This window comes from Nanorana parkeri, unplaced genomic scaffold, assembly GCF_000935625.1.
Source record: "Nanorana parkeri isolate BGI_ZX_2015 unplaced genomic scaffold, ASM93562v1 scaffold187, whole genome shotgun sequence".
In the NCBI taxonomy this organism is placed as follows: domain Eukaryota; kingdom Metazoa; phylum Chordata; class Amphibia; order Anura; family Dicroglossidae; genus Nanorana; species Nanorana parkeri.
Genome location: NW_017306455.1, coordinates 1,641,294 through 1,650,284, shown reverse-complemented (window position 1 = coordinate 1,650,284; position 8,991 = coordinate 1,641,294).

Genomic DNA, 8,991 nt, shown 5'->3' with positions numbered 1-8,991 from the left:
AGAAATAGTTTTAGAAGGGTGTAACCAGCTTTTGGATGGAGAAGCGACCCACCCTGCTTCCTTTGTTCAAATGCTGAACAGATTTTTATACAAGAAGGAAAATAGATTAACTTTCTCTGGCACGTGAGGCTGACCCTTTCCTATCCATTTAGGTTTAGTCCTACATAGTTAGGGGACTTAAAGAGACCCCTTCAAAATGGCCAAATAGAATTCCCTGCAGAAGATGAATGTAATACGCATCTTCCCACCACCCATGCTGCTGAACACCTCTGCATCCTATGCTGAAGCCTTCTGCATAAACCGACACTTCCTTGTATGTAAATCTTTGTCTCTGTCATGTCACAAATGTTTATTGAAGCTGCAAGTCCTAATCCAGTGCGTTCCAGCGCCGTTAGTGGCTGCAATGCACTGGATCGCATAATTAAGCCTCCCTGCTTTCTGATGCGGGAGTGGGTGTAATGGTGTCATTCAAGTCAGTGTCACTGAAGCCACGCCTCCCGCAGTTTGTCCGCCCGCACCAGAATGTGTGAAACATCAATGCCCTATTTTTTTGCAATCACACCATGGGCATTGCTGTGCCACGCATTCTGGTGCAGGCAATCGTACTGTGGGCGGATGAGTTGTCACCCAAAAAGGAAGAGAGTTGGAATTTTTTATAGGGACACCTGTTCGGATGACAACTAAGGGTTTGTTCACACCTAATCCAACTGCATTCCAGCACGGTTAGTGGCTGGAACGCACTGGATTACATAATTAAGCCTCCCTGCATTCTGGGGTGTGAAGGGCCGTGGTGGTACCATTCAAGTCAATGGCACCGCAGCCACGCCTCCCGCCCACAGTGTGATCGCCCGCACCAAAATGCATGGCACAGCAATCCCCGTGGTGCGATTGAAAAAAATAGTGCATTGCTGTGACCCATGTTCTGGTGCGGGCGATCAAACTGCCGGCGGGAGGCGTGGCTCTGGTGCCATTGACTTGACTGGTATCACCACGCCCCCTCCACAGGGAGGCGTGGTGGTACAGGGATACATTAATTATGCGATCCAGTGCGTTACAGACGCAAATCGTGCTGAAACGTACTGGGTTAGGTGTGAACGAGCCCTTAGTTGTCATCCAAACAGGTGTCCCTATTAAAAAATTCCACCTCTATTCCTTTTTGGGTGACAACTCAACATTTCGATTGTGTCCTCACTTTCAGTCCCAGTGACAATGGCCACCTGGACAAAGAGAGATGGTAAATCTCACTAGTGTGTACACAGAAAGCAATAGAAACCAACACAATTGTTAGCCTGCTTACCGCTCTATCTAAAGATAAAATGTAAAACATTTACATACACTATAAAATTTTGGAGGAAAATTGCTGGTGAAGAGCAGACATCACCAGATAGCTGCTGTTACTTTTATTACCAAGAAAAGCTTCTGTTCCCCTCTCTGATTTAGTTTCACATTGTTACTCGGCCTGATATCCTCTGACTTCATGGCTATGCCCTGCCTACTGCCATTCCAATGTTCAATGAGATTGCCTCAAAGACCAGTAAAGGCATTATCACTGGATGGGGCCATGGCAGTTGCTGAAACTTAGACATGATGTTGGGCCCCAGTAAAAAAAAAAAAAGCACAATTAAGTCAAAGAGTGAAGGCGCTATCACTGGATGGGTCCATGGCAGTGGCTGGAGCTTAGCCATGAAGTCGGGGGGCCAAACAATAAAAAAAAGCAAAATAAGATCAGGTCAAATAGTAAAGGCATTATCATTGGATGGGCCCATGGCAGTGGCTGGAGCTTAGCCATGAAGTCAGGGGGCCCAATAAAAGAAAAAACTAAATTAAGTCAAATAGTGAAGGCGCTATCACTGGATGGGGCCATGGCAGTGGCTGGAGCTTAGCCATGAAGTCAGGGGGCCCAATAAAAGAAAAAACTAAATTAAGTCAAAGAGTAAAGGCATTATCACTGGGTGGGGGCCATGGCAGTGGCTGGAGCTTAGCCATGAAGTCAGGGGGCCCAATAAAAGAAAAACCAAATTAAGTCAAAGAGTAAAGGCATTATCACTGGATGGGTCCATGACAGTGGCTGGAGCTTAGCCATGAAGTCAGGGGGCCCAATAAAAGAAAAAACAAAATTAAGTCAAAGAGTAAAGGCACTATCACTGGATGGGGCCATGGCAGCTGCTGCCGCTTAGCCATGAAGTCGAAGGGCCCAACAATAAAAAAATAACAAAATAAGGTCAGGTCAAAGAGTAAAGGCATTATGACTGGATGGGACCATGGCAGTGGCTGGAGCTTAGCCATGACGTCAGGGGGCCCAATAAAAGAAAACGCAAAATTAAGTCAAAGAGTGAAGGCACTATCACTGGATGGGTCCATGGCAGTGGCTGGAGCTTAGCCATGAAGTCAGGGGGCCCAATTAAAGAAAAAACGAAATAAAGTCAAAGAGTGAAGGCACTATCACTGGATGGGGGCCATGGCAGCTGTTGGTGCTTAGCCATGAAGTCGGGGGGCCCAACAATAAAAAAACAAAACAAAATAAGGTCAGTTCAAAGAGTAAAGGCATTATCACTGGATGGGGCCATGGCAGTGGCTGGAGCTGGAGCTTAGCCATGAAGTCAGGGTGCCCAATATAAAAAACAAAACAAAATTAAGTCAAAGAGTAAAGGCACTATCACTGGATGGGGCCATGGCAGTGGCTGGCGCTTAGCCATGAAGTCAGGGGGCCCAAGCCACGAAGTCAGGGGGCCCAATTAAAAAAAAAGCAAAATAAGGTCAGGTCAAAGAGTAAAGGCATTATCACTGGATGGGGCCATGGCAGTGGCTGGAGCTTAGCCATGAAGTCAGGGGGCCCAATAAAAGAAAAAACTAAATAAAGTCAAAGAGTGAAGGCACTATCACTGGATGGGGCCAAGGCAGTTGCTGGCGCTTAGCCATGAAGTCGGGGGGCTCAATTAAAAAACAAAATTAGGTCAAAGAGGAAAGGCACTATCACTGGATGGGGCCATGGCAGTGGCTTGCACTTAGCCATGAAGTCAGGGGGCCCAGTAAAAAAACAAAACAAAAAAACTTAATTTAGAGAGGACCTCAGAAATGCCTTTCTCACTAATAACGACTAAAAAATTAAGTTAGGTTCACTTCAAGTGATTTTTTTTTTAATCTGAAGGGCCTGAGACACTAAATAAGGAGGCATAAAAATCAGTAAGGCCTGACCCTAATACGTAAATGGCACACAGAGATAGATTGCATTCCGGTTAACAAGATTTATTGCCCTGACAAGGGAGACTATTTAGGATCCTCAGCAATTTCTATGACATAAAAAGGTCATTTATGATGCTGTATAAACACAGGCCTGAAATCCAAATGTTCTATTTAGACGTCCTATAACCATATAACAAATTTTACTCAAGTGTACCATTTATAAAGAAAAGTTTCCAAGTCATCAACCCCTTGAGATGTTCCCTTCCCATGGGCCGTGACCTGCAGGGCTGCCTTCTTCCTGCTCATCTATTAATCAGCAACACATTCCCATATTGCACAATTCTTCCACAGCTCTTTATAGAGTCATCTCAACATTTCTTTACATTTGTTTACTATCCTATCCGAGAGTGCAAAGATCATCGACAGCAAAGTGTATGTGTTACTAACCCATAGCAACTGATCAGATTGGGGTTTGGTGGAGTAAGAACAATGAACGATTGTGATTGGGTGTTTTGGATTACTTCAAGTAGGCGCCATCCACTGACCCACCTTCTAAAGCTGGCCCTACACCTCCATGGAAATATAGAAGAGCATACACATGCCATAGAAATATAGAAGAGCATACACATGCCATAGAAATATGGGAAGAGCATACACATGCCATAGAAATATGGGAAGAGCATACACATGCCATAGAAATATGGGAAGAGCATACACAATCCATGGAAATATAGGAAGAGCATACACATTCCATGGAAATATGGGAAGAGCATACACAATCCATGCAAGTATGGAAAGAGCGTACACAATCCATGCAAGTATGGGAAGAGCATACACAATCCATAGAAATATGGGAAGAGCATACACAATCCATGCAAGTATGGGAAGAGCATACACAATCCATAGAAATATGGGAAGAGCATACACAATCCATAGAAATATGGGAACAGCATACACAATCCATAGACATATGGGAAGAGCGTACACAATCCATAGAAATATGGGAAGAGCATACACCCGAAATCACTACAAAATAAGGATCTGTGAAATGAAATGACAGTCCTTGAAGTCCTTGAAAAAAGAAAGCTTCCAATGGTTAAAGCGGAAGATATAAAAACACACATCAACACATTTATATATTCATAAAAAATCGTTACATTCATTTGAAATACAACTAGTATAAATGTCAGATTTTGACTTGATTTTAGTCTCTTGTAATCCCGTGTACAGCAGTACTCAGGCTGGGAGAGGGAGGGGCACTACAATTACGCTGTGACGTAATTGCGCATGCGCGGCCGTCTTACTGACGCCTCCCGGCGGCCATCTTGGTGATGGGCGCTGGCAGAGAGAGGAGGGGACATTCAACCGGCGGGATGAGGTATGATGCTGGGTCCCCTCCTCTCTCCTGACACTGTCAGGCTCTCGGTCTCTGACCGAGTGCCCGACTTTTCATAGGGGGTGACACCAAAATGACCCCTCCAATGGTGGCACTAATCAGAGAGATGACTTCATCAGTCTGTTGCTGCTCCTTCACTATCCAATCACAGTAGGAAGGAGACCTAGCCGCGTTGCTTAACTGCAGCAGAGAAAAATGAGGTCACAAGTCTAGTTGCGCTATGTAACACTCAGGACTGGCAGGGCCGTCTTTAATATTCATTGGACCCAGAGCGAAAAACTTTCTTGGGCCCCCCGCCCCCTACCCACCATGCACTGTCGCTCTCCAAAACAGCAGATAGGAGGAAACGTCAGAGGGAGACATGCCCCTGGGGTCGCGCTATGCAGTGTACGGCAGAGGTGGAGCAACACTATACGATGATCGCATAGTAAACAGAACCGTGACGCATGTGTATCTTTTTGCGGGCTCAAGCGGTAGCTGCCTTGGGCCCCACAACAATGACTGGGCCCAGGGCAACTGCCCCTTTTGCCCTGCGTTAAAGACAGCCCTGAGGACTGGATAGACAGAAATCCTTTGGGCTCCCCTATAATAAGTCTGAAGATGAGGGCTCTGCTGTTACTCACTACGCCCCATAAATATGGAACATTCAGGTGCACCAGATTTGAAATAGATGATGTGACAGTGGTGGAGCTGGATTTCTTCACTCCACACTTGATCACATTAGGTGGGTGTTGCGTATATATATTGCAGTGACTTCCTGCTATAGTACATCTCGGGTAATAGGGTTACATATCTGCTGGGTTACATTTTCCAGATAAAGTCACAGTGATCTATGAAGTGACACAGACATGCAGTTTGGCAGGAATGATCTGCAGTGTGTTTCCTCCCTCTACTGACCATTATAAGACATTGCAACACAAATGAAATTGGCTCTCAATATCACAAACGGTCCATTTGCCGCAAAGGGGCTGATTCCTGACAACTGGAAAAAAGAAAATGAACACAAAATTGGAGCTGTTGCCCATAGCAACCAAACATATTTTTTTTTCGTTTTGGATAGAATGCATTTTTCTTGCTGTGTGCTCCCCTATTGATGACATTCACCCTCACTATTGGCGACTATCTGACTTGCTGGAGCTTCTAATACACATTGTAAGAAGCTCACAGTGTGCAGTAAAATCAGAATACGTACCGGAGAGGAGCCTGCTCAAGACTGAAATAACTGTAGTTGTAAGAGGGACCCTTACTGTTTAAAGGGGAACTCTCGGAATGTTTGTCACCTTGTAACAGTTGCAGCTCACACAGCTGGGCCGCACAGCATCACTGGCTGCTAGGATTCTAAGAGCTGGGCCCCAGAGTGTCGTTGGTTGCTAGGATGCTGGCAGCTGGGCCGCACAGCATCACTGGTTGCTAGGATGCTTGCAGCTGGGCCGCACAACATCATTGGTTAATAGGGTGCTAGCAGCTGGGCCGCAGAGCGTCATTAGTTGCTGAGATGTTATCAGCTTGGCCGGAGAACACAGTGTAATTGGTTGCTAGGATGCTAGCAGCTGAGCCGCACTGCGACATTGGTTGCCTGGTTTCTAGCAGCTGGGCCGCATAACGTCATTGGTTGCTGAGATGCTAGCAGCTGGACCATACAACATCACTTAAATGGGTAGCACCTTGTCATTGGTTGCTAGGATGCTAGCAGCTGGGCCACACAGTGTCATTAGTTGCTAGGATACAGAGGGCCATTCCATAATAACCAATGATGCTGTGGGGCTGCCAGCATTTTAGCAACCAACGATGCTTTGCATCCTAGCAACCAGTGACGCTTTGCATCCTAGCAACCAATGACGCTGTGCGGCTTAGCCACCAGTCAAACAATGACGCTGTGCGGCTTAGCCACCAGTCAAACAATGACGCTGCGCGGCTCGACCACCAGGCAACCAATGATGACGCTGCCCACAACACATCATTGGTTGCTAGGATACAGACGGAGGTTTGGCAACGGATGAACTGTCCAGATTTTTTTTCTATGTGGTGAACAGTGAGCAGCTTGGGTTCGGGTTGAAGTCATGGTCCATCGGAACCCGAAGCTCATCACTAGTGAAGAGGGTGAAGGCCTGCTTGAAGCTGACAGGCCCGTCCCATCATAACTGAGCCACTTCCTATCTGTAGAACAGTGATGGGACAAGCCATTGTACAGGCCGGGGCTCATTAGCAATCCAATGGATGGGGGGCAACTCACCAGCAAACAACCCCTAGAACGATCTTCCTATACAATTGCCACGTGTATGGCCACCTCTATGGTGCCCACCTACTGAGACTACAGTGCCCCTTCCGCAGTCAGTATGTGGAGCGGGCCCTGATGGCCATATCTGTGTCTGCCCCGTCTCTTTTATTTGCACTTCCGTGCTCCAGCTGTGATGAAACTACAAATCCCATTGTGCATTGCAAGACTCTGACAGCCACAGGCATGACCCCTAGAGTCAGAGGCATGATGGAATTTGTAGTTTCACCACAGCTGGCCGACTGACGTTTAGCTACCCCTAGTGCATGTGTATTTTTGTTGTTTTGGATACAGAGGGAAAGGATTAAATCTCCTTTCAAGTTTATATGGGGCTCAGTTAGAGAAATTTACTCTCACTTCATGTCCTACTGACTATGCTTTCACTAGGCAGGAAGTGGAGAAAGATCTACAACAGCAACACAGGCAGAAATAAAAATAATCTAGCCTCCCCTTCCTAGAGAAAAGCATTTCGATTGGTGTTGCTGTTTGGGAGTTCCCCTCATTTCCTGTCTGGGAAAACTTTGTTGGCAGGACAGGAAGTGAGGGGAAGTCCAGCACTGACAGCTATGGTACCAGAAGTGATGTAATCGGCATCGCTCCCGGTCCCATAGAACGGGGAGGAGATCGGTGAACCCAGGCTCTCCGCTTTCCTCCCCCGCTTCCCACCGACACCCGAGATGCCGGTCCCAGGTCCGCAAGGAGAGCAAAGGAGCCCGGGAAACGCGCACGCGGGGGGGCATGTAGTCGTTGGGCGGACAGTTTACTTGCCCATAGAAGCGAGTTGCCAAAATCGCTGCTACTGTAAAGCCGGCCGGCGGCTCTACATATATGAACACAGTCTGCTTAACCCCTTATTGACCCATGGCGGAATTATTCTGTCATGGGTCATCAAGGGGTTAACCTCCTACAGTAGGGTATTCACCCGGACAGTCCGGGTTTGGAATCCTGTGCCGAGTGTGAGCCCACCTCACACCTGGGCACATTATACAAACCGGACTTGTGGCTAGTAACTCAGGGAGCATGGAGTCGGTCTTCCTTTCCAATCAGGAAGCTGGGTGGTGGGTTATGACCCGCCTCCCGGGTTCCTGATTGGCTAGGAAGCCAGCTTCACTTGTTGGTAGGCAGCCTGGCTTCCTAACCAATCTGGAATCCGTGTGCTACTTCATGACTCGTGCCCTGGCTTCCTGATTGGTCAGGAAGCCACGCTGCCTAGAAACAAGTGAAGCCAGCTTCCTAGCCAATCAGGAAGGTCGGTCATGACGTGCCGCCTGGCTTCCTGATTGGCTAGGAAGGCGGCTTCACTTGTTGCTAGGCAGTCTGGCTTCCTGACCAATCAGTAAAGCTGGACGGCACCTCATGACTTGCCAGGCAGCCTCAAGTGAAGCCGATTTTCTTTCGCTAGAACACCGGCTTCACAGGCAATCAGGAAGCCGGGCGACGGGTCATGATCCGCTGCCTGACTTCCTGATAATCGGGGTACAAGGCACCGCTACTCGGTATCGGCGAGTACAGGAAAATATTGAAAACCTGGTATCGGTGCATCCCTAATTTGTGCGGATGTTCAGATAGCAGGGCCAATACTTGGCATTTGCACAAGAACTCCCAGGGTCACAGAGGTTGCAGCGCGGACATGGCTCTGGTGCTCCACCCATGCCCTCAAATCATTAGTCTGTATTGTTTTAGAAAAACTGTCCTGTGACCTGGGGCACACTGGCATCTTATGGGGGCATGGTTTATGTACAGAATGTATATCTGGGGCACACTGGCATCTTATGGGGGCATGGTTTATGTACAGAATGTATATCTGGGGCACACTGGCATCTTATGGGGGCATGGTTTATGTACAGAATGTATATCTGGGGATCTGTGGGACACGGGCAAGTTGTGATGAACTCCAATGTTATTTCATCACAAAATATATGCATAATGTATACTTTACAAAAAAATTGCCCCTAGGCACTACAGTATTCGGGTTTGGCTTGAAGAAAAGGTGGCAACCCTAGTTGTGGCTATAGAACAGGAAGTGGGGGGAAAGCTTCCCAAGGGGACACAGCTGAAAATAAAAGGGCAGAGTTTATAACTTTATCCTATTTAACACTAAAGAGCTTTTGGCTTCGTTTCTCTTTAATTGTAAGCA